Genomic DNA, 27,903 nt, shown 5'->3' on the forward strand with positions numbered 1-27,903 from the left:
CTTGGTGGGCGTCACTTTGGGGTAAAAATATATCCAGGAGCCCCCTGCAGTCTTCCCTGCAGTGAGTCCTGAAGACGACTGATGCCCTGGGCGCTGGGCGGGGGCCAGGCCACAGTGAAAGGAGCCACGCCTGCGTGTATATGGTGCATCCACACACACGTACACATATCCAGCTAGCACAGCTGTGAGATCAAATTTTCACGAGGGGAGCAGTTAGGAAGGAAAAATATCCCATGGTGAAAATAAGGTTGGAAATACTCTATTAATTCAGTTGATTCTCACAGCACCTCTATAAAGAGGGTACCGTTTGAACCTTCATCTGATAAATAAAAAAGCATCAGCACAGAGGAGTTAAGAACCTCACCGAGAGCCCGGCGAAACATCCCAGATGCAGACGCAGCCTGTGGGCCCCTGTGCGTCTCACCATGCTGGTGAGCGGTGGAGGGAACAGCAGGGTCACTGGAAGGCCCCCCGTGCTGCTCCAGCATCCGGGGGCCTAGTGTGCCTCTTTCTGATTTTATTCTTCCTTCACTCTGACACTCAGCAGATGCTGGGGCGTTTGGGGGGCTCAGTCCGTTAAGCGCCCGACTCTTGATTTCAGCTCAGGTGATGATCTCACGGTCCGTGGGTTTGAGCCCCACACGGGGCTCTGTGCTAACAGCTTGGAGCCTGCTTGGGATTCTCTCTGTCTCCCTCCCTGTCTTCCCTTACCCCGCTCGCACTCTCTGTCTCTCAAAATAAATACATACACATTTTGAAAAAAAGCCCGCATCACTTAGCACGAAGCTTTCTGCTCAGCACACCATTGCCTCCATCCGAGCTGCAGTGAACTTTTCCATTTTTGAACTACTGTCTCCAGTTTTGTCCCTGGTATGGGGAGCGAGGGTATTATAATTGGAATTGCTACCAAACTCTGTTTCTTTTTTTCCCTTCTGGGAAGGTTTCCTGCATAAATGATGTCTCAGAAAGTTCGTTTCCAGGGGCTTGTTTTCTTTAAAAAAAAAAAAAAAAAGCCTAGAGATTTTTCTGTGCAGACTTAACGTCTGAAACACACCCAGTCCCCTCTCCCGAATAGTTTCCTCTGTACGTTTCTCCATGTGGGTTTTATTTCCAGTGGAGCCAGTGTTGCCACAGGCCAGACGGGGCCCCTTCGGAGCCCATCCTAGAGGCCAGTGGTGTTTCTACAGGTTACAGACGCAGAGAGAAAGCACGTTCCCCACCCCAACCCTCGCTAGAGCTTTCTCCTTTCTCAGACAAATGAGGTTTTTACAGGTTCCCCCTCTTGCAAAAGACTTCTTGGATTCTCTGCTGCACACATGGAAGCTTCTGCACACAGCATGCATTTGCATCAGATCAAGCCCTGGGTCCCATGGAGCACAGCCACTGCGTGCCCACTGCTCTCCACTGACCTCCCTTCCCTGGGCTTCTTACCCGGCAGAAGAACCAGGTATGCTGTGTCAGCAAGAAAATGAACCTGGAATACGGGATGTAGAAAGCTTAATATGGGAGGCTGGAAGGAACAAGCACTTTATTTGCTTAAGGCAGCTTAGTTGCACCTGATATTAATAAATGAAATCAGGGCTGAACAGTATTTAAAACAACCATACAAATTGGAACATGTTCATCTAGTCAACAGAACACGAAGAAAATCCAGAAGTCGGCCGTAAATACACTGAGTAAACTCGGGCAGTTATTTCAATTCTCTTTTTGTAAGATATTCATGAAAATCAGATTTTTGGAGCATCTCCATGAGGTTTTACTTCTCGCATAGAACTTGTATTCCTTCTTCTGCGTCGTATCAGAAAATGACAGAAGGGCGGACCTCTCAAACAGAATTGGGTCTAAATTTTGCTTCCTGCTAAAAACTCTCGAGACTCCCAAAATGTATGCAAAGACCTCATTTACTAAAATAACAATAACTAACATTGTTTGAGTACGGGCCAGGCACTGGGCTAAGTGTTTAACGTAAATTATCTCCTCTAACCCTCACTTTATATTCTATCATCATATGTTATGATTTCCATTTTATGTGTGGGAAAACTGAGACCTGGAGAGGCCCCAGAACTTGCCAGGGTCACTCACGTGGTAGCTGGTGACACAGTTCAGCCTCAGCCTGGCAGTTGACTCCACAGCCTGTGATCCTATTTGCTAAGATAATCGGGTAACCCTCAGTTATCCAGGGGCTGATCATCTGGTGTCATCTTTTCTTTTTGTTCCGGATTTATTGATATGTAATTGACACACAACAGTGTCAGTTCAAGGCATACAACATGTTGGTTGACACACTTACATGTTGTAAAATGATTCCCACTATAATATTAGCCCCACGGACATCACTTCACATAATCACCATTTCTTTTGTATATTGAGAACACTGAAGACAACTTTCAGCTGGTATTAACTGTATTATTAACAGTATTATTAACTATAGTTACCGTGGTGTACATTAGAGACCCAGAACTTATTCCTCTCACAAATGGAACTTTGTACTCTTTGACCAACATCTCATTTCCCCACCTCCCAGCTCCTGGAAACTACTGCTCTCCTCTCCCTGTTTCTATGAATTCAGCTTGTTCAGATTCCACGTAAAAATGATGTCATACAGGGGCGCCTGGGTGGCTTAGTCGGTTAAGTGTCTGACTTAGGCTCAGGTCATGATCTCGCGGTCTGTGAGGTCAAGCCCCACGTTGGGCGCTGTGCTGACAGCTCAGAGCCTGAAGCCTGCTTCGGGTTCTCTGTCTCCCTCTTTCTCTGCCCCTCCCCTGCTCACACACTGTGTCTATCGTTCAATAATAAATAAACATTAAAACAAAAGTGATGTCATACAGCATGGTATCCATGTTGTCACAAGTGGCATGATTTTCTTCTTTTTGGTGGCTTAATACTCTTCCATTGTCTATATTTATATCTATATCCATATCTATATCTATACACACACACAGTATACTTCTTCATTCACTCATCTGTCGACAGACACTTAGGTCATTTCCAAGTCTTATTGTGAATAATGTTCCACTGAACATGATGGTACAACTATTTCTTTGCGCCCCTGGTTTCATTTCCTTTGCATCTGTGCCTGGTATTATCACTTATTATATGAGAAGCACATGCCAACAGTTTACACAAAGCAGAGACCGTAAAATCAGCTGTATTACAATTTCCTGTGAAAGGCACAGAAGTCATGTAGCATGAGGTCTTGGCCTCTCAGAAATCTTTAATCAGTTTGTATACAGTCAAGGCAGACAATTAATTAAACTGAGTTACAATTCAAGGTAGTGGATAATCTTCGTTGAAATCATGGCGTATTTTATCAAAGCTCAGAATTTTATCATAAAAGGACCAACATGAGTAATCACCATCTCAACACCCCCAAATCTCTTGTGTGATGAAGTCGTGCGGCTATTGCACGGAAGCTTCTATTTGAGCGTCTCGGGATCTTTGGAATTCTAGAGGAAAGGTGGGGACTAGCGGAGGGCACAGGGCAGGTGGACAGGGGCAGGAGGGGTCAAAGGTCAGGGAAGAAACATAAAGAGCCCCTGGCTGGTCCCAGCTTCCTCTGATCATGCCCCTCATCCGTGAACACCTTTACCACCCTTATATTTTTTTTTGCTTATTGAGGAAGGAGAGGTGGGAGAGGAGAAACTAGAAGGAAGTGAAAAAAGTATTAAGGAATAGATGAAGGGGAATTGACTGGAAGAGAAAAGGATTTAAATGGCCTTTGGCTCTCTGAAGGTGAGAAAGTGAAATAAAAACCACCGAAGAAGCCCCCTTCACTCTTAGCAATTTCAGGCAATGGCTTTATGACATTTGCTTCTGTGGAACAGAGAAAACAGGCAGAAGGAAATGAATAGATATTCCAAGGAATGCGATACGATGACCTCATATAATGAGGGCTGTGTGCTTTCCGACAATATGACACGTGCAAGATTAATCCATTTGGCCTCCCATTATTCCCATCAGGGATTCTCAGCACGGGATGTGCAGGCCTCAGATGGATCCAGAAACCTGAAAATTTTGCAAATTATTAAGTTGCTGTGATTTTTCTGGGGAATGGTTCTGGCATTTCCTTCAGCAGCTCAAGAGACTTCCCAACCCTGCCGATGAAGGCAGATTAAGAACTACAGATTCCAGCAGATCCATTTTAAAAGCTTGAGCTTTAAAGTTCTCACTTGGAAGGCGATTGTGATTCTGTCCTCAGGGTGCTTTGTCTATTAGAATAAAATGGTGATTTTATCCAACTTTCCAGAAGCCCCGATAAGGTATAGAGTCTTTTCCAGGCAAACATCCACACTCTTTAACGATCTCTCTTACGATAAGGTTTCAAGCTTTGTCACCATTCCCCGGTTGCTTCTGTATAGGCACTGGTCTGTCATACATATGGCGCCCACAAAGCGAGCATTATATTCTAGGACAAGTCTGACAAGCATAGGAAAGAGGATTACCAGACTGATTTTGGAAGCTGTGCTTCTGCTGATGCAACCTAAGATCACACAAACTTTTTCCATAGGTATACAACCCTTTGTCTTGCATCAAGTCTCTTTCACAAGTAAAACTTCTCTCTCTTTCCACGTGCAACCTCCGGACTCAATCACTTTCATGTCTCTTGGATTCACACAGCTGATTTTGAGACGACTAAAGGGCAGGATGTTGTGTTTATCTCTTTTAAAATGTATCTTCTTGTATTCAGTGATTGTTTAGAATATCAATATACTTCAGGATAATGATTTCTCATCCAGGGTATGGAGCTGTCCCTCCCAGCTTCATGCCCCTCGTGGGCTTGTTTGTCACAATCTCAGTGGCCTGTCCAAGTTCCTGGTTTCACATAAACCCAGAGAAGGAGACCAGGGACTAGCGGCAACTCCTATCCGATGCTGATTTAGTTTGATCAGTGAATCAGGGCTCTTTAGGTAGAACATGTTCAACCAGTCGACAATCCAGCTGACCATTAAAGCATCCTTCCTGCCCACATCTCTTCATCCTGGCAATTGGAATATCATAAAATCCTTTCCTAAGGATGTTGCTGGGTGCAGAGAGGGGGAATGGAGAAAGATGTCAAAAGATACAAAGCACCAGTTGTAATACAAATAAGCACTAGGGATGTCAATTACAACAAGATGACCACAGCTAATAGTGTTGTGTGATGATGTATGGAAGTTTTGAGAGAGTGACTCCCAAGAGTTCTCATCACAAGGAAAAACTTTTTTTTTTTTTTTGCTTTTTCTTCTTATGTGAGATGATGGATGTTCATTAAGCTCGTTGTGATCATCATTTCACAATATGTGTAAGTCCAACCATTATGCTGCACACTGGAAGCTTATACAGTGATGTATGTCGATTATATCTCAATAAAACTAGAAAAATAAAAATTGAAAAAGGAACTTACTGAGCCTTACTTACTCTTCTAACGTAACAGCATTCTTAGACTTTCCGGTTTGCCTTGTGAAAACTGTTACACGGAGAGAGACTCGGCTCAACAGGTAAAGCTGCTTGCTGGTGGAATGGAGGCTCCAGGGGGGTGATCTCTCTGCCATTGGAGGGTTTTTAATGTCTGACTGGTCATGGATCAGGAATAAAACAGGAAAGATTCAGGTATCACACAGGGATCTAATTCTGTAATCTGAGTTTTTTTAAGTCTATTTATTTATTTTGAGAAAGAGCGATTGGGGGAGAGGCAGAGAGAGAGAGGGAAAGAGAGAGAATCTCAAGTGGGCTCTGTGCTGACAGTGTGGGGCTCTATCCCATGATCCATGAGATCGTGACCTGAGCTGAAATCAAGAGTCAGATGCTTAACTGACTGAGCCACCCAGGCACCCCTAATTCTGTAAGCTGTATAGTAACTTGTAATTCTGAAATTTTTTACTGTAGACGACTTCTAGAGACGACTTCCAGCTTCAGGTGCAGCTCGCTTCAGGGCCCAGTGATGTCATTATGAGCTGTCTGCTTGTTTTGTGTGTTGGTCTCATGCTCGGCCCGTCTCTCCTTGCTATCATCAGAGGGCTATACCATCTGACCGAGCCTGTGTGCTCATACCCGCCACCCCAGAGGAGAAGAAAACCGCTGTGTTCCATCATTGCTAGCAAACAGCTTAACGCTTACACTGATTACACTGGACTGGGTCACATGTCCATCCCACAACATTCACTATGACCAAAGAGATGAGATATACTGTTCTGGTTATCTATTGTTATAGAACAAATCACTCCAAGCTTTGGGAACTAAAACAATTATCTCACTATTCTCATGATTTCAGTGGGTTAGGAATTTGGGTAAGCACAGCTGGGTGACTCTGGCTTGGGGTCACCGGTGGACTTGTAGTTGGATGTGCTAGAAGCTAGAACAGTGAGAGGAGGGGGCAGGGGTTCTGGGAGCTATCTGGGTATGCGTCTCTCTTTACGTGGTCTTGGAGCCTCTCTCCTGGGCCAGTTGGGCTTCCCCACATCATGGAGGTCTCAGGACTGTCTGACTGCTTACGCATCAATGTCCCAGGAAAATAATATGTATTTTCCCTTTCTATGGCCCAGCCTCAGAAATCACATAGTGTCACTTCACCCTCCACTGGTTGAAACACAAAAACCCTCCCAGGTTTAAGAGAAGGGCACATAGACTCAACCTCTTGATGGAAGGATGGCAAGGTTCCAGAACATCTAGAAGAACAGCCATCTCTGGAAAATAAAATTTGCCACATATACAGACAAGCTTAATCCAATCAAAACCCAGTCTTGAGCCGAGAACCCCATGGGTTTTGTTTTTGTTTTTGTTTTGAGTAGCTACAAAGACTTTATCAGACTATTTAAAATGTTGATATTTACACATCCGCATGTATAGATAAAATCGTTACATGGAATCCTCAGGTCATGGGGTACTAACATGGTCCACACATAAGCCTGGCAGGGCAACAAACAAGACCAGGCTTGGAGCCCTGGCGCTTTAAGGAACTGGATGTCCTCCCAAGGGCCTGAGAGGAGTAGGGCAAAGAGGAAAGGGTCACCTCAGGGGTTTGGTTTAACCCCACCCTCGCAGATCTCTAACTGAATCTCCTTTCCCACTCTCAGGGGAAACAGACCCATTTCCAGACCATATCCCTACTACATAATAGGCCCCCTCCCTAAAATCAATGTGGCAAACATACCCAATAATCTGCTGGAATAAGTCCTTATAAATATATTCATATCAGAGAAAACAAGGCACTCTGAGGGCATTGTAGCCCACTCTCCCACATGGACATCGTTCTAGACAGAAAGTAAAAATTGGCTAATTTCTCAAGTGAGTTAACTGAGTCACGTTAATGACATGGTCAGCAGTCGCCAAAGTAAACCTGGGTGTTATTGATAGAAAAGACGGACATGGACAGTGGCGAGGGACAGAAGAATCCCTCCCTTCTCAGTGACTGGGTGCTAAATAAAGGACAGGTAAGGAAGGGAGGAGGTCACCGTTGTCTGCATCCTTAATGTTCTCATGTATATATTTCTATAATTACTCTCTCATATGACTTAAATTTTGCAGAAAATATATTTTTAGCCAAAACTAAACACAAAAAGCTTACTTGTAAAAGGAAGACCTACACGTAATTAACTACAGCCACTCATTTAGCAGCAGTCCAACACATTAGGCTGAATTTCCTTTGTGCTGATTATAAAACAGATCAACAGTGGGGCGCCTGGGTGGCTCAGTCAGTTAAGCATCCAACTTCAGCTCAGGTCATGATCTCCCAGTTCGGTCCGTGAGTTCGAGCCCCACATTGGACTCTGTGCTGACAGCTCGGAGCCTGGAGCCTGCTTCAGATTCTGTGTCTCCTTCTCTCTCTGCGCCTCCTCAGCTCATCCTCTGTCTCTCTCCCAAAAATAAATACACATTAAAAAAAATAAAAATAAATAAAAAATAAATAAAACAGATCAACAGTGTTAACAGAGGTGAAAGCCAATTATCTATTTTTAGGGACATACACAAACAGTTTTAATGTTGTTGAGGGGCGAGGTGCTAATTACGAATATCTCTGAGAATCTGTTCAGTTGGCACTTTTGAGATTATAAAAGTTCTTTCCTCATCTTGTTGTAATATTATTAAATTCAAGTAAGGATTTAGTACATACATGAAAAATGTGTAGAAAATAAAGCCTTATTTCTCTTAAAATAGTCAATAACTCAGTATTTTTATGCTTTTGCCAAAGAGACATTGACCCTCTCCTATTAGAGCCAGGTTTTATATTGGTTCTAGTTGGGGAAACGTCTACCAAAACAATATGAAATTTATTACTATAAATTCACAACGGAAAGGTAAAAAAAAAAAAAAAAAAACTACTGTGTGTATATACAATTGTTGGTTTAAAGATTTCCTTTCATCCCACCCAGATTGGCGGAGGCCTTAATTAGAGCATTTCTGCTGTGAACCTCTCTTCTCTTTCTGAATAAATGCATTAAAAGCTTATTAAAATGAATTTCCCCCACCCTCTGACTCTGAGGGATGGCCAACTTCAGATAATCACCTGTTGATGGCTGCGGAATGTACAAGTCGGTGTTTCTCCCCTACATCTGCAGCCTGCCAGGACCAGCGATGGGGCTGAGCCCCTAAAAGGGGAGGATGCTCCTGCCCCTCCCCCCACCCCACCCCACCCCCGTCTGCACTCCCTGCACCCACCCCCTCACTTTCAAAGGCACTGTGCTCAGCTATCTGAAGGATCTGCCCCACCGTTCTGCTGTTGACGGCTCTGTGAGATTTCTGAGCAGCTCTCCTCACTCAGGCCCGCGCCAAGCCAACAACCCAACAAAGGAACGAGTTAAAAAGTTCAGTGTTCAGACAGTGATCCATTGTTTGGTCTGTTTGAATTCAAACAGCAGGCTTGCCTAATTCCCTTTTTTTTTTTTTTTTCCTAACTCATTGACCAAATTAGTCTATTATTTTAACATTGGATAGAATTTTTTGAGTCACCAAAACCTACTCCCGTTTTTAATTTTTTACTAGATACACTCATTCTTTGCCTATGAGCAGTATTTTACCAGCTTTCGATAACACGGCTTGTGCCCCGTTACCTGCAAAGGACGAGGGGAATATAGGAGCCTTGAGGACTGGCCCTGGCTCTCCTGCTCCCTCCCTTCTCCAACATCATGAGAGGGGCCAGCTTTGCCCGTTGCACCTCCCCCCACTCCCCATGCTCCATTGACCCGGGGAAACCTCACCCTGGCAAGCTTCCCTTCTCGCTCACCTTTTCTGACCTCTCCAGCTACCTGGGGGTTCCCAGTCCCTCCACTTCCCCCAAGTAATACACATACACATACATCCGGGTGACCACCCGACACAACTATCACCTGCACACCAGAGAGCTTTTTCGAGGCAGCTGGGGGCAGCTCAGTCCTGGGCTCCCCTCCCTGTACCTGGCCACTCTAACCCTTCGTTGCAGACCAGGCGCGGCTACTTACAAAAGACTGTCATATTGATGGCCGTGCTTGGACTTCACGGCGACCTTGTGAGATTGGCACGGCCAGAACCACTCTTCCATTTTACAGGACCCAAAATTGAGCCTCATCAAGATTAAGTGATTCGCCCCAAGGCGACCTACTGGGAAACGGCACAGGCCAGCCTCAAACCCAGGTCTTTCCATTAGGGCAAAGCTGTTCTGAAGGTGTGAGTAGCTCATGGCGTTTCACAAACCCGACCGTAAAGACCACCTCTGCTCCTCTGGTAGGAGATAGGGTCCCATAAACCTTAACCCCAGAGCAATTTCAAAGTTTAATCAAATGAAATATCACTGAGGCCATGTGCGTAAGGGATGGAACGTTGTGTCTGGAACGAACTGAGCTGACCTCTGCTTTGAGCTCTGCCGCAGATTAGCTGTGTGAGCTTGGCCGATCATTCACTCATTCATTCAACGAACACTTTTTTAATACCTTCCATGTGCCAGGCACAGTGCCAGGCTCGGAGGAAACAGGCGTCACATGTGATCAGGAGGACCCCAGTCTAGCGCAAGGAACAGACGGATGCCATGCAACGTGGCAAGAGGATCCCTAAATCTTTTTCAAATGCAGGAGCTGGGTTCGCTGGGCTCCAGGTATCTTTCTGCCCTCATCATTCTTCAGTTCTGTAATCACCCAGCCCGGCAAAACTTTCACGATTCTGAGGGGGTGAACGACACAGAAGATCGACCTTCATAAATAACCTAGATATTTCCCCTAAACTTCTCAATTAAAATACCACGATTGAGCAATTTACATTCCCTCTTTTATCTGCCCATTCAGTACTTTGGAGAAGGCTGATAAAGAACAGAAAAGTGACTCAAAGTCAGGTGACAGAAAGGCAACTAGACAGCATTTGGGGCCCAAGTGGCAAGCCGTAAGCATGGCCCTCGCGGCTTGGGAGGCTGTGACTTGATGGGAACCGCGCTTGGGCTCAGGGCCGCCTCCCAGCCACGCTCTCCCCTCGTGTTGTTGGCCTCGTCGTCAGCTCTGCTGTGTCTCCCTAGAAAGAAAAAGTCATAATTTCTGATTAGGCTCTAGATCCGCCCCCCACCTCATGCCCAAACATGCACACACACTAAGTTGAAAGGAATCACTGGCATGGGAACTGGCCCCATCTGTCCCTAAACCTTGACATTCAGTGGAGAGAGCAGGAAGGTGTCAGAAGCAAGGGATCAGCAGGTGGCTTGCTGCTGGGATGCAGGGCTGCGGGGCGGGGCCCTAACCCAGGGGACCACACGAGCTTCTCCCATCACACGGCACCCCTCCGCCAGAGCAGCAGTGAGTGGGGCAGAGGCTGGAGTAGCGGCCAGAGCCGCTCTGTGGGGAATGCACGAGGGAGTTTCACAGTCTCACTTGGGTCCCATGAGGTTGGCGTTTGTTCAAGGCCTCCAAGTCTGGATTCCCCAAATAGCTGGGAATATGCCGATTGACAGTTCACACGGGATGCCCTGAGTCCCCTCGCGGGTGCCGAGGTTTACATCACTGGGGTAAGACACTCACGTTCACCTGATAGGTGCCCCCCACCCCAACCCCCATCCCCACTGTACCAACCCCGCAGTCTGCTCCTCCCAGCCTATTCCTAGAAACAGTCTATTCCTGTACCTCGCCTGTGAATGCACCTGTCATATGCAAACTAACCAGTCCAGAACCTACCCTCACCTCACGTCCTCTGGCAGGTCTCACCTCCAGGGCCACTGTACCCCTGTTCTAATCAGCCCAGGGCCAGGTACCAGACAGCTAGGGAGAGCTCTGACACTCCAGAGCCTACTGAAATTATTTATTTTACTTTTCTTTTTATTAACTTTATTATTTTTTTTTTTAATTCAAACCAGTTAACATACCATGCAGTATTGGTTTCAGGAGTAGAACCCAGTGATTCATCACTTACATACAATACCCAGTGCTCAGCCCAACAAGTGCCCGCCTCAGTGCCCATCACCCATTTAGCTCATCCCCCCCACTCCCCACCCCCATCAACCCTCAGTTTGTTCTCTATATTTAAGAGTCTCTTATGGTTTGCCTCCCTCTCTGTTTTTATTTTTCTTTCCCTTCAATTATGTTCATCTGTTTACTTTCTTAAATTCCACATATGAGTGAAATCATATGATATTCGTCTTTCTCTGACTTATTTCACTTAGCATAATACAGTCTACTTCCATCCATGTTCTTGCAAATGGCAAGATTTCATTCTTTTTGATCGCCAAGTTGTATCCCATTGTGTGTGTGTGTATGTATATATGTGTGTGTGTGTGTGTGTGTGTGTGTGTGTGTGTATACACACATATATATACCACATCTTCTTTATCCATTCATCAGTCGATGGACATCGGGCTCTTTCCATAATTTGGCTATTGCTGATAGCACTGCTATAAACATTGGGGCGCATGTGCCCCTTTGAATCAGCATTTTTGTATCCTTTGGATAAATACCTAGTAGTGCAATTGCTGGGTCATAGGGTAGCTCTATTTTTTGTTTTTGGAGGAACCTCCATACCGTTTTCCAGAGTGGCTGCACCAGTTTGCATTCCCACCAGCAGTGCAAAAGTGTTCCCCTTTCTTTCCCACTGGAATTACTTTAACTGGCCAATCCTAAGCCTGCTTGCCCTACCTCACCCATTCGTTCCCACAGAAACTGCAGTAAAGTCTCCTGTCTGTGATTCCTTCACCCACTCTGCCTCCCGGCCGCCCCCCGGTGTTTCCCTGTGTGGCCCTCAGCAGCACAGCAAGCCTCTTGGGGACTATGAGCATAATGAACTATCTTGTTGGTGACAATCGTCTCCTTATCCGTGGCCTGACCATTCCCGGATAACAATAAAACCTACATGTTAAAATACCCTTTCTCATGGATAATCTCCGCCAGCAAAATCTTTCCTGATCTTTCCCCTAGCCAGCTTGTATGTATCTGTATCACAGCCGTTATGCTCACAGTCATCAACTCGCCCTGTCTGTGCAAAGGAGACAATAACAGAATGTGCTAGCACACGGTGGTGGTTACACAGATACACGCTGCAGGCCCTGGGCCCAGGGTTTGGCACGTGGTGAGCGTTCAGCGCATCTTAGGTCTGGTTGTCATTGTGATGAATGCGGCTTCCGTCTAAGTGACAGGCCACTTCTTACTCCAACCGCCACTAAATTTTCTGCCGCTGCTTTGAGCAATCCTCACTTCTGGGAATCCTCAGGCCTAAAGACAGGTGGGGAAGGAGCTGGCAGGGTCTAGTTTCCTGGGAGCTCAGGGAGCCTCAGGAGAAAGGACTCATCCTTCCTGGAGGAAGACACAGAAGACAAGCCTGTCCAGTAGCCGTATCTTGGCTGCTGAAGAGAAAAGGTGATTCTTTCCCTTTGCTTTGTCTCTGGCCCAACGTCCCATGGACTTACATCTGAATCCTGAGGAGAGAGGCTGTGGTAAAACCAAAATGAGCTGCCTTCTCCTAAAACTTCATACAACATCAGCACCCAGGGCAGCGAGCCTGACAGCTTACAGACAGTCGTAAACAGACATTGAACTCCAGCTGACGGTGTGCAGAGGGAGAAAGGGCGCTGGTGTTTGCAGCTGACTTTGAAATGCAAAGAGCCAGGTGGACTGGTGAACAGGTAGATGGAAAGAGAGGGAGAAAATGGTGAGGCCGAGTGGCACTGGGTGGACGTGCTCCTGAACTCCCTGGAGACCTGCCCCCTGCCTCATTTGGGGGACTTGGCAGATGTCCTGAATCTGCATTAAGAGAGCCACTGGGGGGCGCCGGGGGGCTCAGTGGGTTAAGCGTCTGACTTCGGCTGAGGTCATGATCTCACGGTTCATGAGTTTGAGCCCCGCGTCAGGCTCTGTGCTGACAGCTCACAGCCTGGAGCCTGTTCTGGATTCTGTCTCCCTTCTCTCTGCCCCTTCCCCGCTCACGCTCTGTCTCTGTCTCTCTCAAAAATAAATAAATATTTTTAAAAATTTTTGTTTTTTATTTTTTAAAAAAAAATTTTTTTTCAATGTTTTTATTTATTTTTGGGACAGAGAGAGACAGAGCATGAACGGGCGAGGGGCAGAGAGAGAGGGAGACACAGAATCGGAAACAGGCTCCAGGCTCTGAGCCATCAGCCCAGAGCCTGACGCGGGGCTCGAACTCACGGACCACGAGATCGTGACCTGGCTGAAGTCGGACGCTTAACCGACTGCACCACCCAGGCGCCCCCAAAATTTTTGTTTTTTAAAAGAGAGAGCCACCGGGGAGCGCCTGGGGGACTCAGTCAGTTAAGCATCTGACTCATGACTTCAGCTCAGGTCATGATCTCATTGTTTGTGAGATCAAACCCCATGTCAGGCTACGTGCTTACACTGCAGAACCTGCTTGGGATTCTCTCTCTCTCTCTCTCTCTCTCTCTCTCTTTCTCTCTCTCTCCTTCTCTCTCTGCCCCTCCCCTGCTCATGCTCTCCTCTCAAAATAAATAATAATAATAAATAATAAACAAACAAACAACAAAAAAAGAGAGAGAGAACCAATGGAACACTAGGTACAGCTGGAGATGCATGTAATTTTTAAACTATTATACAGATTTGTTTTGATCAGGAAATTTCAGATCCTGAACTATAATTACACGTGCAATTTTTCAAGATTATTCTCCCTTTTGTAAACTATTGCTTCCTCTGAGATAGCAGGGCTCAATAGTCTTCCTTTTTTTTAAGTTTATTCATTTATTTTGAGAGAGAGAGTAGGGGAGGGGCAGAGACAAAGACAGAGAATCCCAAGCAGGCTCCACACTACCAGCACAGAGCCAAACGTGGGGCTTGAATTCATGAACCATGAGATCACGATTTGAGCCAAAACCAAGAGCAGAACCCTTAACTGACTGAGCCCCTCAGGTGTCGCAGGGCTCATATTGTTTAACAAACATTTAGCAAAGGCAGAAAACACTGTAAGTTAAATGTTATCAAAGTTCTCTCCCAAACCAATAGCTATGATATCCTCCATGTTTTCAGTGATGAATGGGTTCCTACCCCAGGTAGCCCAACAATCTACGAAACTCCCCCAAACTGGGCCTTAGTCACTACACAACCGAGAAGCCACGTTTTAAACATGAAAGTGAGAACGACAGGGTGTGTTTTGCCAAATTACTGCCACGTAATCCCAGTTTTGTCTCCTAGCGGAAGCCAAGGAGTATGAAGTGGACCCCAAGAAGTCTGCTCACCCTACTCCCCATCCACGAGCAAAACCGCTCTGACGGTTTATGGAACCATCAGAATGTTTTCCAGATATTAAGTCTTCTTCTAACTTCTTTTTTCAAATCCAGGTGTGAGAGAGTCAGGAACATTAATGGAATCATCCCCACCCAGAACCACGCTTTTTTTTTTTTTTTTTTTAAAGATACCATTTAACGTTTATTTATTTTTGAGACAGAGAGAGACAGAGCATGAGCAGGGGAGGGGCAGAGAGAGAGGGAGACACAGAATCTGAAATGGGCTCCAGACTCTGAGCTGTCAGCACAAAGCCCGACGCGGGGCTCGAACTCACGGACCACGGACCGTGAGATCATGACCTGAGCTGAAGTCGGCCGCTTAACCGACTGAGCCACCCAGGCGCCCCAGAACCACACTTTAAATCGACATGAAAAAAATGTACGACTGGTCAACCTGTAAAAATTACCGGCAAAGACAGGGAACACTCATTTGCTTACCTCTGTCGCAGACGGGATACTGACACCTTAATGATTCTGCTCATTTGCAATAGGTCTCCTCAACTTGCCAACAGCCAACCCTACATCACAAGTCCCGCTAGAGATCGCTGGGGCTGGGTGGCATTCACAGAGACACACAGGCCCTTCCCAGCCAGGCTCACGGGACCCGACAGGTACAGGTTCTGCCTCAGCCCCGCCCCTGACATAGCCCCCTGCAGAGGTTTCCGGCTCGTAGTGGAGACAGACACGTGGGGGAGAGGAGATGAAAAGGAGAAGCAGGCACGTGGGACAGCATCCTGTGCACCTGACAATGGAAAGCACCGCATGGTAGGAACGGGGGCTCCCAGAGGTGGGAACATGGTTAAGGGAACACGGCAAGGTCACACACTTCACCCCCCTCCCCCACCACCACCATATTTCAGCTCATTGAACACAGTGCAGGTTCTCAGTGTTTGCTGGTGAGTTCGGGAGCAGGCTTCCCCAGAAGGTAGAGCCAGTGGTCAGTGCGTGTGATAAGAGAAGAGGCTCTAGTGGTGAGACCTGTCACCCTCACCCCACCCCCTCTTGAGTCCAACAACATCAATTTGCCACTGATGATCAACATTCTACACTTAGAGATTTATTCTTCTGACTTCAAGATTTATTCCCCTATTGTAATACCCATGATTGGAACATCAGTAATGATAGTTTATGGTTGAGTAGAAATGGATTCCCAAAAGCCATTCTTGAGAACACCTTATGATACAGGGGGAAAAGTAAAGAGCATAAACACGTTCAGAACCTGGTGTGGAGCCAATAGGCAGATGTGCTACAGGGTCTGGGAAAGGGGTGAAGACCTGGGAGATAGGATTCACCCAGCCTTGATGTCTCATCTAACGTCTTTATTGAAAATCTCACTTGAATTAAGGACAGAACTAATGAGCTCATGTTCATACAGAACACAAGAGTTCCTTTCCAGAGCATTCCCCCCTTTTTCCCCTTAACCCTGGCCAGAAACACATAAAAAGAAGATTTTGGCAAGAAATTAATGACTCTGCAAAGCTAATCTTCTCCCCCAGAGAGAAGCCAAAGGAAGGTGCCTGCTGAGGGGTGTCTGGGTCTCTACTTCAAAGCCAAGAAGCACCAAATGTGAGGGGCTGTCCAAGTCCCCCCAGGGCGGGCAGCAGGGGAAAACAGTCTTCAGGGGGCACTGCCTGGAAGGCAGGTCACTGAACCCAGTGGCCATGGATGAACATGAAAGCAGACTTGAATTTTGAAGGAGGGAAAAGACATACATGAATGTTGGGTCCAGAAAACGGAACAAGCAGTAAGAAGAGAGGCCAGGCCACCCCAGTGCTCCCAGAAGAAATGGAAGCAGCCAGTGGTGAGCCACCTGCCAAGTGCTTTAGGTGTGTCCTTGATCTTAATTCTCTAGCGACTCCGCGAGTCAGGGAAAACTGCCCCCTGATTTCACAGGTAAGAAGGCTGAGGCTCAGAGGTTCAGGGATTTGCCCGAGGCCACGCTGCTAAGGGTTTCACACAAATGAGGATGCACAATTTATTGCTCTTAGGAAAATATTATCCAAGGATTATGATTCCTTATTTTCCAGAGGTTGAGAATTCTTGCTCTGCAGCCAACCTATTAAGCATCTCATCTGAGCCTGCAAATCTGGAAAATCCTACTCTGGGTGATCTATTCACAGGAAGCACCAGGAACCAGAGCTACTTACACATGGACCTCGCTCCCCCTTCCTCAGCGCGGAGCCCCGGGGGGCAGGGGATTTATTCCACAGCAGGGGCAGCCACAACACCCCTCCCGTCCACCCCTCGCTCCCCTGGGCTGCAGCCTCAAGAGAGAAACCCCTCGTGCCTCCACGTGAAGTTTAGAAAGAGCTTACTGTCAGCCCTGGGACTCAGAGCATCGGGTTAATGCGGATCACACCTCATGAAAAGGCAGCATATGGGGCGCCTGGGCGGCTCAGTCGGTTAAGCACCCTACTTCAGCTCAGGTCACGATCTCATGGTCAGTGAGTTCGAGCCCCACATTGGGCTCTGTGCTGACAGCCAGAACCTGGAGGTTCAGATTCTGTGTCTCCCTCTCTCTTTCTGCCCCTCCTCCATTTGCACTCTCTCTCTCTCTCTCTCTCTCTCTCTCTCTCTCTCTCTTAAAAGTAAATAAACATTTTTAAAAAAAAGGAAAAGAAAAGGCAGCACAGAGATTTTGATAGAAAAGTAGATGGATGTTCCCTCCGTCCAGGACTTAAAAAAAAGAGAACCGCGATTCTACCTTAAAGATTCGAACATTATTAATACATCATGACCATGTGCTGAACACCCTCTGTGTGTCTGGAGTTTATATACATTTACACACGCGGTCAGGGCTGGCTCGGTGGGAGGCAACAGACGCCCATGCAGCACGCAAGCCCGAGGATAGCGGTCACAGGGGACTCAGGGCTCTGAAGACAGGAGACTGAGCCCGCCGAGGGGAATGGGAGGGCCGGTTCTGCACACCTGCTCTGTGGCCCAGCCTCCGCTGCCTGCCAGGAGCTCAAGCCCCTTCTTAGCTTCAGCTCAAACGTGACCGGTGCCTTGCACTCTGACCCTGGCCTTGACCTTCTGTTAACTGCAAACTCCAGGTTCCGGGGTTTCTGGGTTCCTCATCTGCAGAGAGAAAAGGAACAGCCTCACTGGAGCCTATGGGATGGAAGAGGATGGCAACAACACGTCGTGGTGCATTCGTGGCCACCCAGGACCAACCCTGTACCTGGCTTGTGGGCAAGTCCAGAGGAGGCAGTGTTGGTGGCAAGGTGCTCCAGAGCACATGTGTTAGCTGTTTTACCGGGCAGGCATTATTATCTTCATTTTGTGTATGAGGGGAAGGGCTGAAAACCATATGCCCACAGTCACACAGTTAGAAAGTGCAGAACTGAAATTAGAATTTAGGTCAGTTTATATGTTATCTATTGTTGCATGACAACCTAGCCCCAAACTTCGTGGCTTAAAACAAAAACCGTTTTGTTTGCCCACAGTCCCTGGGCTAGACAGGCGGGGCTCGGCTGGAATGCTTGTCCCTATCCCCCAGGGCACTGCATGGCTTCTGCAGGTGGCTTCAGGTTTGTGATGAGTGAGATCCAAGATGGCCTCACTCATAGGTCTGCCCTCAGCCTGGCCCTCGCTGCTCGAGGACCTTCATTCTCAATGGTCTCTCTTCTCTCATGGACTCTCATTCTCATGGACCCTCATTCTCCAGGATCTCTCTGCCTCATGTGGTTTCTCCAACAGGATAGAGGGACTTTCTGTGGCACCTCAGGGCTCCAAGAGAGCAAAAATGGAAACCAAAGGTAGACTAAAGCCTCACGAACTTTGAATGTGAAAACACATCGCTTCTTCAACTTCTGTTGGTCAGAGCAGAATGAGAGGCCATCCCAGACCCCAGGGGAGGGGCCTTGGACTCCACCTTTGGAGGAGAGGAGAGACAAAGTCACATGTCAACAAGGCCTAAGGACTGGCCAGGATTTTGATGGCCACCATGGAAACAACCTTCCACAGAACCCCAAGCCTGTGTACTTTGTACTATGCCAAGCACCCCAGGGTCTTTATGGCTGCCAATGCCCTCCTGATGTCATCCGAATCTCCTCCAGAGACAGCCTCTACCCGAGCCAGTGGCACAGGGCTGACGGTGGCACCTTGTTATTTAACAAGCTTGGTGTCCTCAGTGAGCCTGGTGCTCAGCTAGACGACAAGAAGGTACAAGCGAATCAGACCAGGCCCCTGCCGTTCCAGAATTGTTGTCTCCTGAGAGGAGAATGCCTTGTCCTCTGAGGAACTGAGTAATGTCCTGTCCCCTCTGGAGAACAATGAGAATGTCTGAAAGCAGAAAGCTCATGGGCTGCCAATTAACCGAGGTCTATTAAGCACCTTATTTTTCTAGGCATTCTGTCAGACTGGGGTACTCAGAGGCCTTAGAAAATAAAATGTTAAACTGGGAAGTTATTAAATTCATATTTTTTTAATGTGAAGTGATTAAAAGAAAAATCCCCTCCAGCTTTCAAGTTGGAAACATCCAGAAAGAGAGACGAGCAGCCGCAGCAGGAGAGCTTAGGGCGCTCCACGTTTGTCAAGGCAGACGCCAAAACCCAAACACAAAGAAACTCAGGAGGAATCCAGGCCGCCTTGGGAGCGGCAGGTGGTGGGAGCCCGTCCAGAGATTGCGAAGCTCCCCGGGGCCCTCACTCTGAGGAACCTAAATGTAGCCGCTGAGGTGAGGACAGCGCCGAGATGGCCGTGGCTCACACCTTGGCAGGCGGGGCGCTTCCCCATCTTCCACCCCTAGTCTAAGACCATCAGAGCATCTGGTCCCCCTGAAGCCCTCGGTCTCCAGGACAAACCATGTCCATGAAAACCCCGTGCTTTCCTCAGCCTTCCTGCTGCTTTACAAGGGCAAATCCTCCACCACCCCCAAGGTGGCTCTCCTCACACCCCCAACCATTACTGAGGCCCTAACTTGTGCCATCCGGGTGTGGCATAGCTCAGGGCCGTCCCAGCAATGCAGAAATACAGAGGTGTTGCTCTTGGGGAACTCACAGCCCAGCTCAAGATAGAAATATCAATTTCTCTGCGGGCACTGAAAAGCATCTAGAAGTTCACCATTTAGTGAGCCAGTAGTTTCTAGTTCCTTTTAACTTTTGGAACCTGCTGCTTTCTTGTGTGTGCATGAACGCACTGTGCTCTTGGGGGTTTTTTGTAGGTGGTAAATCATACCCTGAGGGCCAGGCCTTCTTTGTCTGTGGCTTGTAAAGGTGCCTGCAGGGCTGTGTGCTGCAGCCAAAAATACAATCAATAAATAATTTGCACCTCCAGCTGTGTGGAAACCAGGCTTGAGGAGCAAAGATGGGGATCTCATCGACCCTGGGGTTTGAAGATCTTATCTGATGCTGATGGCCTTTCCCAGAAGATGCCTTCCCATCCGGGCGCCCTTCATCCGCGGGTCTCCTCCCAGCCCCTACTCCGCCTCCCCTTACCTCCCTTCGCCCCACTCACCTTCAAATTTTCATCACCCGCCCCTCTTTCAGCTTGGATCTCCCTGAAGATATAAATGAACTCTCTTTAGGATAACAGTGGAAGGCCTTTCTTCATGACACTTCAAGCCTCAAGCCCAGTGGGCCTTTATTTAAAGCTCCAGAAGCTGATAAGGGCCTCCTGAGTCCTGAAAGCAGCTTGAGCACAGCCCAGAATCGTCTTCCTAGGATATTTTCCAGCCCCAAGTCAGATGCCTCTCCTGAGAGATTCGAGTTGCGAGGGTGAGTAATAAGCAAAGACTCCATCCTAAGTCATGCTGCTCTCATCGAGGACATTCCTGGACCCAACCTTCTAACAGTAAAATGCTTTTCCAATGGCAAATGCCTCCGACCAGACAGCCAAACAAAGCTGGTAAATCTTAGGGAGCTAAAAAATTATTTGAGTCAAAAAACCCAAATCAAACCAAACCAAAACAAAAGACGCTACCCAAAATAGCTTCAGTGTTTTCTTCTTTAGTTCTTTAGCAGCCCTGATCCCGCACAGATGATAAAATTCGTCTCTAATGCGTGTGAAGTGGTATTCACGGAGGTGAAGTCAGCCGATGATGCACTCCACAGGCATGCAGAGTAGAAACTGCAAAGCTCCATGGTGCTTCAGATACAAGGTCAAACACATAAGCTTCCTCCAGGGCCATAGGTCAGGTGTGGGACTTTGAGCACAGATGCCCTTCTCCAGCCAAGTCCAATCCTTGGACTTGGGGGAGGGGCATCGGAACTAAAGCCGGCTGACTGGGGGTAGTGCATGGAGTCTGCTTTTCAACCCCACCCCCGGGAGAGGCCCTAAGAGGATCCTGTCCCTGAATCGGAGTACTCATGGGAAATGTTGACCTCTAGGGACCAGACTTCTGTAGGAAGTCTTGAATGAAAATGCTTACAGTTGTCAGGTTGATGTGCTTGGAGGTCTGAGCTTGTGCTCAGAGGTCAAGGTAAGCACCTGTACCCAGACCCCGGGGGGAAGCCCCAGAGGTGGCTCTGTCGCCTGACTCACCTGGAGCCCACCCCCCCCACCCCCCCCACCCCCCCACCCCCCCGCTTCTCTCCCCGGGAGTGGAAGAAACAGAGAAGCTCAGAACTCATGGTTGGTGCCCCGGAGGTTAATCTTTTTTTTTTTTTTTTTTTTATCTCCAGGGGTGCCTGGGTGGCTCAGTCAGTTAAGCACCTGACTTCTGCTCAGGTCATGATCTCGCAGTTTGTGAGCTTGGGGCCCACGTCGGGCTCTGTGCTCACAGCTCAGAGCCTGGCACCTGCTTCGGATTATGTGTCCCCCTCTCTCTCTGCCCCTCCCCTGCTTGCACTCTGTCTCTCTCTCTCTCTCTCTCAAAAATAAATAAACATTAAAAAAAATTTTTTTTTAAAGTAAAAGAAAAATCTCCATTTGCCTTCTCTGGGCACGAAACTTTCTCATTTTTTTCCCACCTGTGCACCTGCCTTGTCTTCCATACTGAGGGAGATTCTCCATTTAGGTGGGACCTGCGGCCTCAAATGCTTTGATGTTCTTCCCCCAGAAGGTGAGGCCTCTCTTCCTGGGGCTTGTGGCAGCTCTGTGGCCACGCTGACTGATGGAAGGTGGTGGAAGGGGTGGAAGGGCCTCCAAGGCTGGGTGTAGAAGGTCTCATTTACCAGAACACACACTCTTTGAGCCCTGATTCCAAGTCACAGGTCTGGGCGCCTGGAGCCACCGTGCTTGGAGAAGCTCTGGTGAGGACCCCACTAAGCCCAGTCTTCGTGGCACCCCAGCCCCAGCTCAGACTCCAGACATGTGTGTGGAGAAGCCTCCAAATGACCCCCAGTGCAGTTACTTGGGTCCCCTCAGACATGCTGGTCTTCCCAGCTGAGGCTCAGACACTGTGGAGCAGAGATAAGTCTCCTTAATGTGCCACCTTTAAATCTCAGCCATAAAGAACCATAAGCATAATACAATGCTTCTTGTTCTCTGGCACGAGGCCATGGGGCACTTTGTTACGCAGCGCTAGATAACCGGAGCATGATCTAAGCTGCTTTTCTCACCCCAGCTCTCACACAGACTCATTAGGCTTCTATGGTTCAACCCACAGCATGCGTCTTTCACGTGCAGAGTGCTGTCATGTGAGGGGTTGCTGGAAAGGGGGTTAAAGCCCCGGTCCCGGCACCCAAGGGACATCCAATGGGTTGGAGAGACACTCCTCCACTCTTCCTGCATGTAAACAAGTAGAGGCTAAGCGGAGAGAGGTCTCTCCCGCCTCTGATCACAGGACAGCAGGGGACGCTAATCGCCCCATGTCCTGGGCAGGTGCACTACGAGGGGGCAAAATTCCCCCTGGGGTACAACGTGTGTCTCCTGAAGTTCGAAAGCTCTGTCCCTGGCAAGTGCCGCAAAGGGCCTGGGGTCTTCCGAAAGCCCTCAAGAAATAATCCTGACCGCTCAGTGGAAAGTACACAGCCCCTTCCCAGGTAGCAAAGACTGACTAATGGTGAGAAGAGGGGAAGACAGTGCTTGAAAGAGGCAGGAAAGAACACCATTGCGGGTGCCCCCTCGCAACACATGAAACATACGAAGATCGTATTTATGAATCACGACACCACAGCAGAGAACTCTGCCAGTCCCTCCTCGTGTCGTCTGGTCTACCCACGGTCCTGTCTCCCGGCACCTGCCTGCTTGGAGACGAACCCTGGGGGCACCGAGGACACAAGGAATCCAGACAACAGACACTCACGCAGGAGTTAAAGACCAAATTCCAGGGGCTGGAGTTCTCTGGCCAACAATGACTTCACATTCTTGGGAATAAACTATTGACCAGATGCATGAAGAGAAGATTCGTGTGCAAAAACAAGCACAGGCACAAAGCTAGTGTTCTGAACCAGAACGTCTTTCACAGACACGTCCACCCCGTGGGGCTAGGTTCCCAAGCAGGTTCCCCCAAAGCCCACTGAAGATCAGGACCGCACCTGCCTAATGGCCGTCGGGGGGAGCTTTGGATTCAGCCCAAAGACAGTGTATCTTCAGCAGATAACTTCCAGGAAGATAATACCTTTGGGTTCCACTCATTTGGAAGTCCATCTCAAATATGATCACTGTCTGGAAAACCAGCTTTCCCCTCCCCCCACCCTGGCAAATGTCCTTTCTATCTGTTTTAAATTTAAAAGAAAGAAATGTCCTAGAATATTTAGAAAGTATAATCCCCTACTCCCTTCCGTGGGAAACAAACCTGAAACATTTTGATTCTACATCTTGCATTGGCAGCTGTTGGCTACAGAAAAAGAAACCGAGGCAGCACTGAGGGGAGAAGCTGGATGAAAGCTGAGATGTTTACAGGTAAAGGTTGGGGTTTCCAGCAGTGAGCTTCTTGGGGGCAGAAGTGTGTCCTGTCCCCTTGTATCAATAGCATCATGTCGCCCAGCCCTAAGCAGGGATCCCAATAAGGACACGATGAGTGAATGAACTAATGAATGGATAGATAAAAAGCAAATGAATAGGGTGGCTCAGTTGGTTGAGCGTCCAACTTCGGCTCAGGTCATGATCTCACAGTCTGTGAGTTCGAGCCCCACGTCAGGCTCTGTGCTGACAGTTCAGAGCCTGGAGCCTGCTTTGGATTCTGTGTCTCCCTCTCTCTCTCTCTGCTCCTTCCCCATTCTCTCTCTCTCTCTCTCTCTCTCAAAAATAAACATTAAAAAAATAAAAATAATAATTATTATTATTACCCAGTGAAAAATCTTAGACTCCCCTCTGCCTCCTCCTCCCACCCCAAACCTCCACATCTAGTCAGATACTCAGGTCTCTTGATTTTTTTTTTTTTTCCCAAACCATCTCCTGTTCTGTCCCGTCCTTTCCATGCCTCTGTCACGATCCTGTCTCTGGCATTAACACCTCGCATGTGCGCCACTGCCCTACACAGAGCTCTGCAGCTGGAATCCCATCCCCAGTGGCTTCCACTCCTGTTCGTTACCCATTCAATGTTCTTCAAATTCCTGTGCTCACTTATCTTTCTGATCAACCTGTTTGTCCTGACCCTGTCCTTGCAAATTTGCCCACTGCCCCAATCCCCTGTAAGTGGCACGATTTCCCTCCCCTGTCTTTTGACGTGAAATCCACACTTCAACACTTAGCTCAGTCCCCGCCCCCCCTTGTGGAGCCTTTTGACTAGCACTGTGGAAGGAGTCACTCCCCTAAGGAACCTGATCCCCGAATACCTTTCCTTCCAGGATGGGTACGGTGCTCCCCACTGGCGGTCTTACGCTTCACCTCTTCTTTGAGCTTTTGGCCCTTTGTGTTCACTGTGATGATGTTGGTTACTCAGTCCTAGCTCAGGTCTTCTCTCCCTCAGATGCTGGCACCAGCCATGGTCATTGGCATCTCCTCTTCAAATGGTTAATGTCTTATGACTCACATTCCTCAGGGGTGTGCCCTTTATTAGATTACGTACCACATTGCATTAAAATGATCTGTTTCTGTTCTCCAATTTGATTAGAAGCTTCTAGATTACAATGATTCTTATTCATCTTTTTTAAAATGTTTACTTCATCTGAAGTCGGATGTTTAACCGACTGAGCCACCCAGGTGCCCCTGTCTTACTCATCTTTTTATCACCAGAACCTAGCATGTGAGCCAATAATATTTGTGAATTAATAACCACAGTGATGATGATAGCTACCCTTTGTCATTTACCCATTATGTACCACACTCCAGGCAGACAAGGTGCCCACTAATCCTCACAACCCATTGAGAATCAGGTGTCATTCTCTCCATGTTATAGATGAGAGACGCTGAGAGCTTAAATATGCGCCAAGTGCAGGTGGGGTTCCAATCCAGGCTGTTCAAGGTTACACCCATACTCTGTTTTCCTCCGCCCTACTTGTTCTTTCCACGCACAAAGCACACCAGCGTATTGCACTCGAGCAGAGGCACAAAGACCTGTAAGTGCTGATCACACCTGCCAACCTACTTGATTTGCAGGACACAGGAAAGAAATGGTTCGGTGCCACTGTCCTACAGACTTGTGCATTTGAAGTGACAAAAGGTCTTGCCATATGAAGGGTGATATTGTTGGTGAGCTAATACATAGGCAGGATATTTGATGTCTTTTACATTCATTGCCACCTGGTGATAAAAAAAAAACAAAACACAATGATAGGGATAAATTTCACCTCCTTTAAAATCGACCCAAAGTTTAAACTTACACCCAGACAGCTTCCTAATCCAGAGACATGTCCATTTTCAATTAGAATCTTAGCTTCTTTGTTGATACATAAATCTTTAGGGAAAATACTTAGCTGGCTCAGTTATATCTGGTTTAGTTTCATGTTCCTATCATCAAAGAGTAGTAAGAAACAAAGTCAAGGCCAGAAAATACAGAGAAAAATTAACATAAAAATAAATGTGAAGAAAATCTTTAAACAGCCAGTTTTGGTGTACATTTTCAGACAAACGTATATTTCAAAACAGCTGAACGGTTTCTTAACCAATAGCATAAGAGAAAGAAAGAAAGAAAGAAAGAGGTTATTGAATAATTTAGTATGTGTATACATTTTTGTCCTCTTCATATTCTAAAATACACTTAAGAAAAATGTGGTTTATTTTACTGGATTAACTTATCAGATAAGTGATTTAATAATGTTTATAAAACATATGCTTAAAGACCTGTCTGTTTCCATCAGCCTTTAAGCATACTGTATCCCTATTGCCAAGAATTATGTGTAAGTTTCTAATTTATTCAGCCAGAAGTGACAGAAGCCATTACTTGTTTTATATGCAAGGAATAGAACCTTTCTTTTTTTTTTTAGTTTTATTTATTTTTGAGACAGAGAGAGACAGAGCATGAACGAGGGAGGGTCAGAGAGAGAGAGGGAGGCACAGAATCGGAAGCAGGCTCCAGGCTCTGAGCCATCAGCCCAGAGCCCTACGCGGGGCTCGAACCCACGGACCGTGAGATTGTGACCTGAGCTGAAGTCAGACGCTTAACCGACTGAGCCACCCAGGTGCCCCTGCAAGGAATAGAACCTTAAAGGCTCTTGCCTATGTAGGGAAATAATGAAATAAACGTAGGGAAGAACGGAATCATTCTGTACGTATGGTGATAGATCACGAAAATATATTAGATGCACAAATCAGGGGCAAAATATTGAACGTTTCCCTTTATGCTGTGGTCTAGGCTAAATTCGGACAGCCTGGCCCCTACACCTGCCACCTGAATTGGGGTCAAGATCCACCTGCGCCCAGCGTAGGTACTTGCAGATAAGTACCACTGTTCAGCTCTGGAAGATGTTCAAATCACGACACTCTTCAAAACTTAATTACCTGATTCTGTTTGATGCACGGAGAGATGTGAGCACTGGCTAAAGTACTCGAATAAATACTCCCTAAGGTTCCTCCTAACCTGGCAGTGCTATGATTTATGCAGCCGAAACTCCCAACCCGCAAACAAGAATAAACTATGCATTTATGCCTTTTCCATGAACAGGGGGTCTGTGGCAAGTGTTGATATGAATACTGTATGCTTGTGTACACGCTCGCGTGTTTTTGAGGGCCTCCCGGACACGTCATTCCTAGAAACAAATGGCCGTGCGCTGAGATGGAGGTCACTTGTGTCCGTGTCAGCGGGGCCTGTCTGGTCTGGGCCCTGCAGCCAGAGATCCAGTAATTCGGGGAAAACTCTAGAGAGAACAAAAGGGACCCCGGGTTCCAAAGCAGGAAAGGAAAAAAGACAGAAGGGAGACTTTTCGGCAGCCTTACCTTAAGGAATAAATTCTAAGAGTCAGAAGAAAACCAAGGAGATTTTTCTCCTGGTTCAGAAGAGCGTGAAGGAAAGAAGCCCAGACCCAGAAGGCCTGAGAGAGCTTCCGCCTGAGTGGCGAGGGCGTCTCCACGGGAAAACTGCTTTCTGCTGGAACAGGGGTTCTCTTCCCACAGGCACAGGACCTGCCCTCTCTCTGCTCCCACTGAGCCAGCCCCTGACTCACACAGAGCTGACAAAGAGAGACCACCAGAGCTGAACGTTTACGCGGCTTGTAAAATGTGGACTGCCAAGGCAACCTGAACCACGCGGTAATTTTTCAAATTATGTTAATTGCAAAAAAAAAAAAAAAGAGGAAACAGCTCTCTGGCAGAGAGGAGAGGCCTCCCCCTTCCTGGGCTGCCTGCACAGACTTGGGCCCGTGGAACCTTCTCTCAGAACTGTAAACTGCAGTCCTGTCTGCCGTCCACCAGGTGCCCCGTTAGGTCAAGGCAGTGGGTGTCCTGTTCGTTGTTCCCAAGTGTGAGGCTCTGCCTGGTAGTTCGCAGAGTTGACGTGTCGATGCTATTGTGTAATCGAATCAATACAGACTTTAGAGAGAAAAAATACATTTTTAGGACGGAAAATTTTGAATGTAGACAAGAATAGAGAGAATATGTTAGTGACATATCCATGATCTGGTTTTAATAATTATCCCAGTTATTTTGCTGATCTTCCTTTGTTTTTCCTCACACCTCTCTGTGTCTCTGTCTCTGTCTCTGTCTCTCATACACACACACACACACACACACACACACACACACACCTTCTTCTGGACTATGTTAAATTGTGTCTCAGATATCATGTCATTTTGCTATAAATACTTGAGAAGGCATCTCTGATAACCTTGGTTTTCCACATGACCGTAAGACCTCTCAAAATTAACAAAGATGCCTTATAATCAGTTAGTGGCCGCTTGATTTCAAATTCCCTCAATTGTCCGACAAATGTCTTTTGACAGTCAGTATGTAGGAATGAGGATCCAAACCAGGCC

At 47.3% G+C, this 27,903-nt stretch overlaps 1 long non-coding RNA gene across 4 annotated transcripts in view; it reads right to left on the reverse strand.

The window, feature by feature from the left end:
• Window positions 1–3,184: 3,184 nt before the first annotated feature.
• Window positions 3,185–27,903, reverse strand: part of LOC125165425 (uncharacterized) — a 193,944-nt gene continuing 169,225 nt past the window's right edge. Inside the window, exons 1-6 of one of the 4 annotated variants that reach the window (XR_007152100.1) lie at window positions 18,448–20,081; window positions 17,850–18,011; window positions 17,597–17,746; window positions 9,882–10,449; window positions 5,398–5,552; window positions 3,185–5,020 (exon numbers count right to left, since the gene is read on the reverse strand). This is a non-coding gene — a long non-coding RNA (uncharacterized LOC125165425). Of the gene's footprint in view, window positions 5,021–5,383; window positions 5,553–9,881; window positions 10,450–17,596; window positions 17,747–17,849; window positions 20,082–27,903 lie in introns of those variants that run through there. The other 3 variants (XR_007152097.1, XR_007152098.1, XR_007152099.1) reach the window with 3 other exon arrangements.

The sequence above is a fragment of the Prionailurus viverrinus genome, chromosome B2 (assembly GCF_022837055.1).
Source record: "Prionailurus viverrinus isolate Anna chromosome B2, UM_Priviv_1.0, whole genome shotgun sequence".
NCBI classification, from domain to species: Eukaryota; Metazoa; Chordata; class Mammalia; order Carnivora; family Felidae; genus Prionailurus; species Prionailurus viverrinus.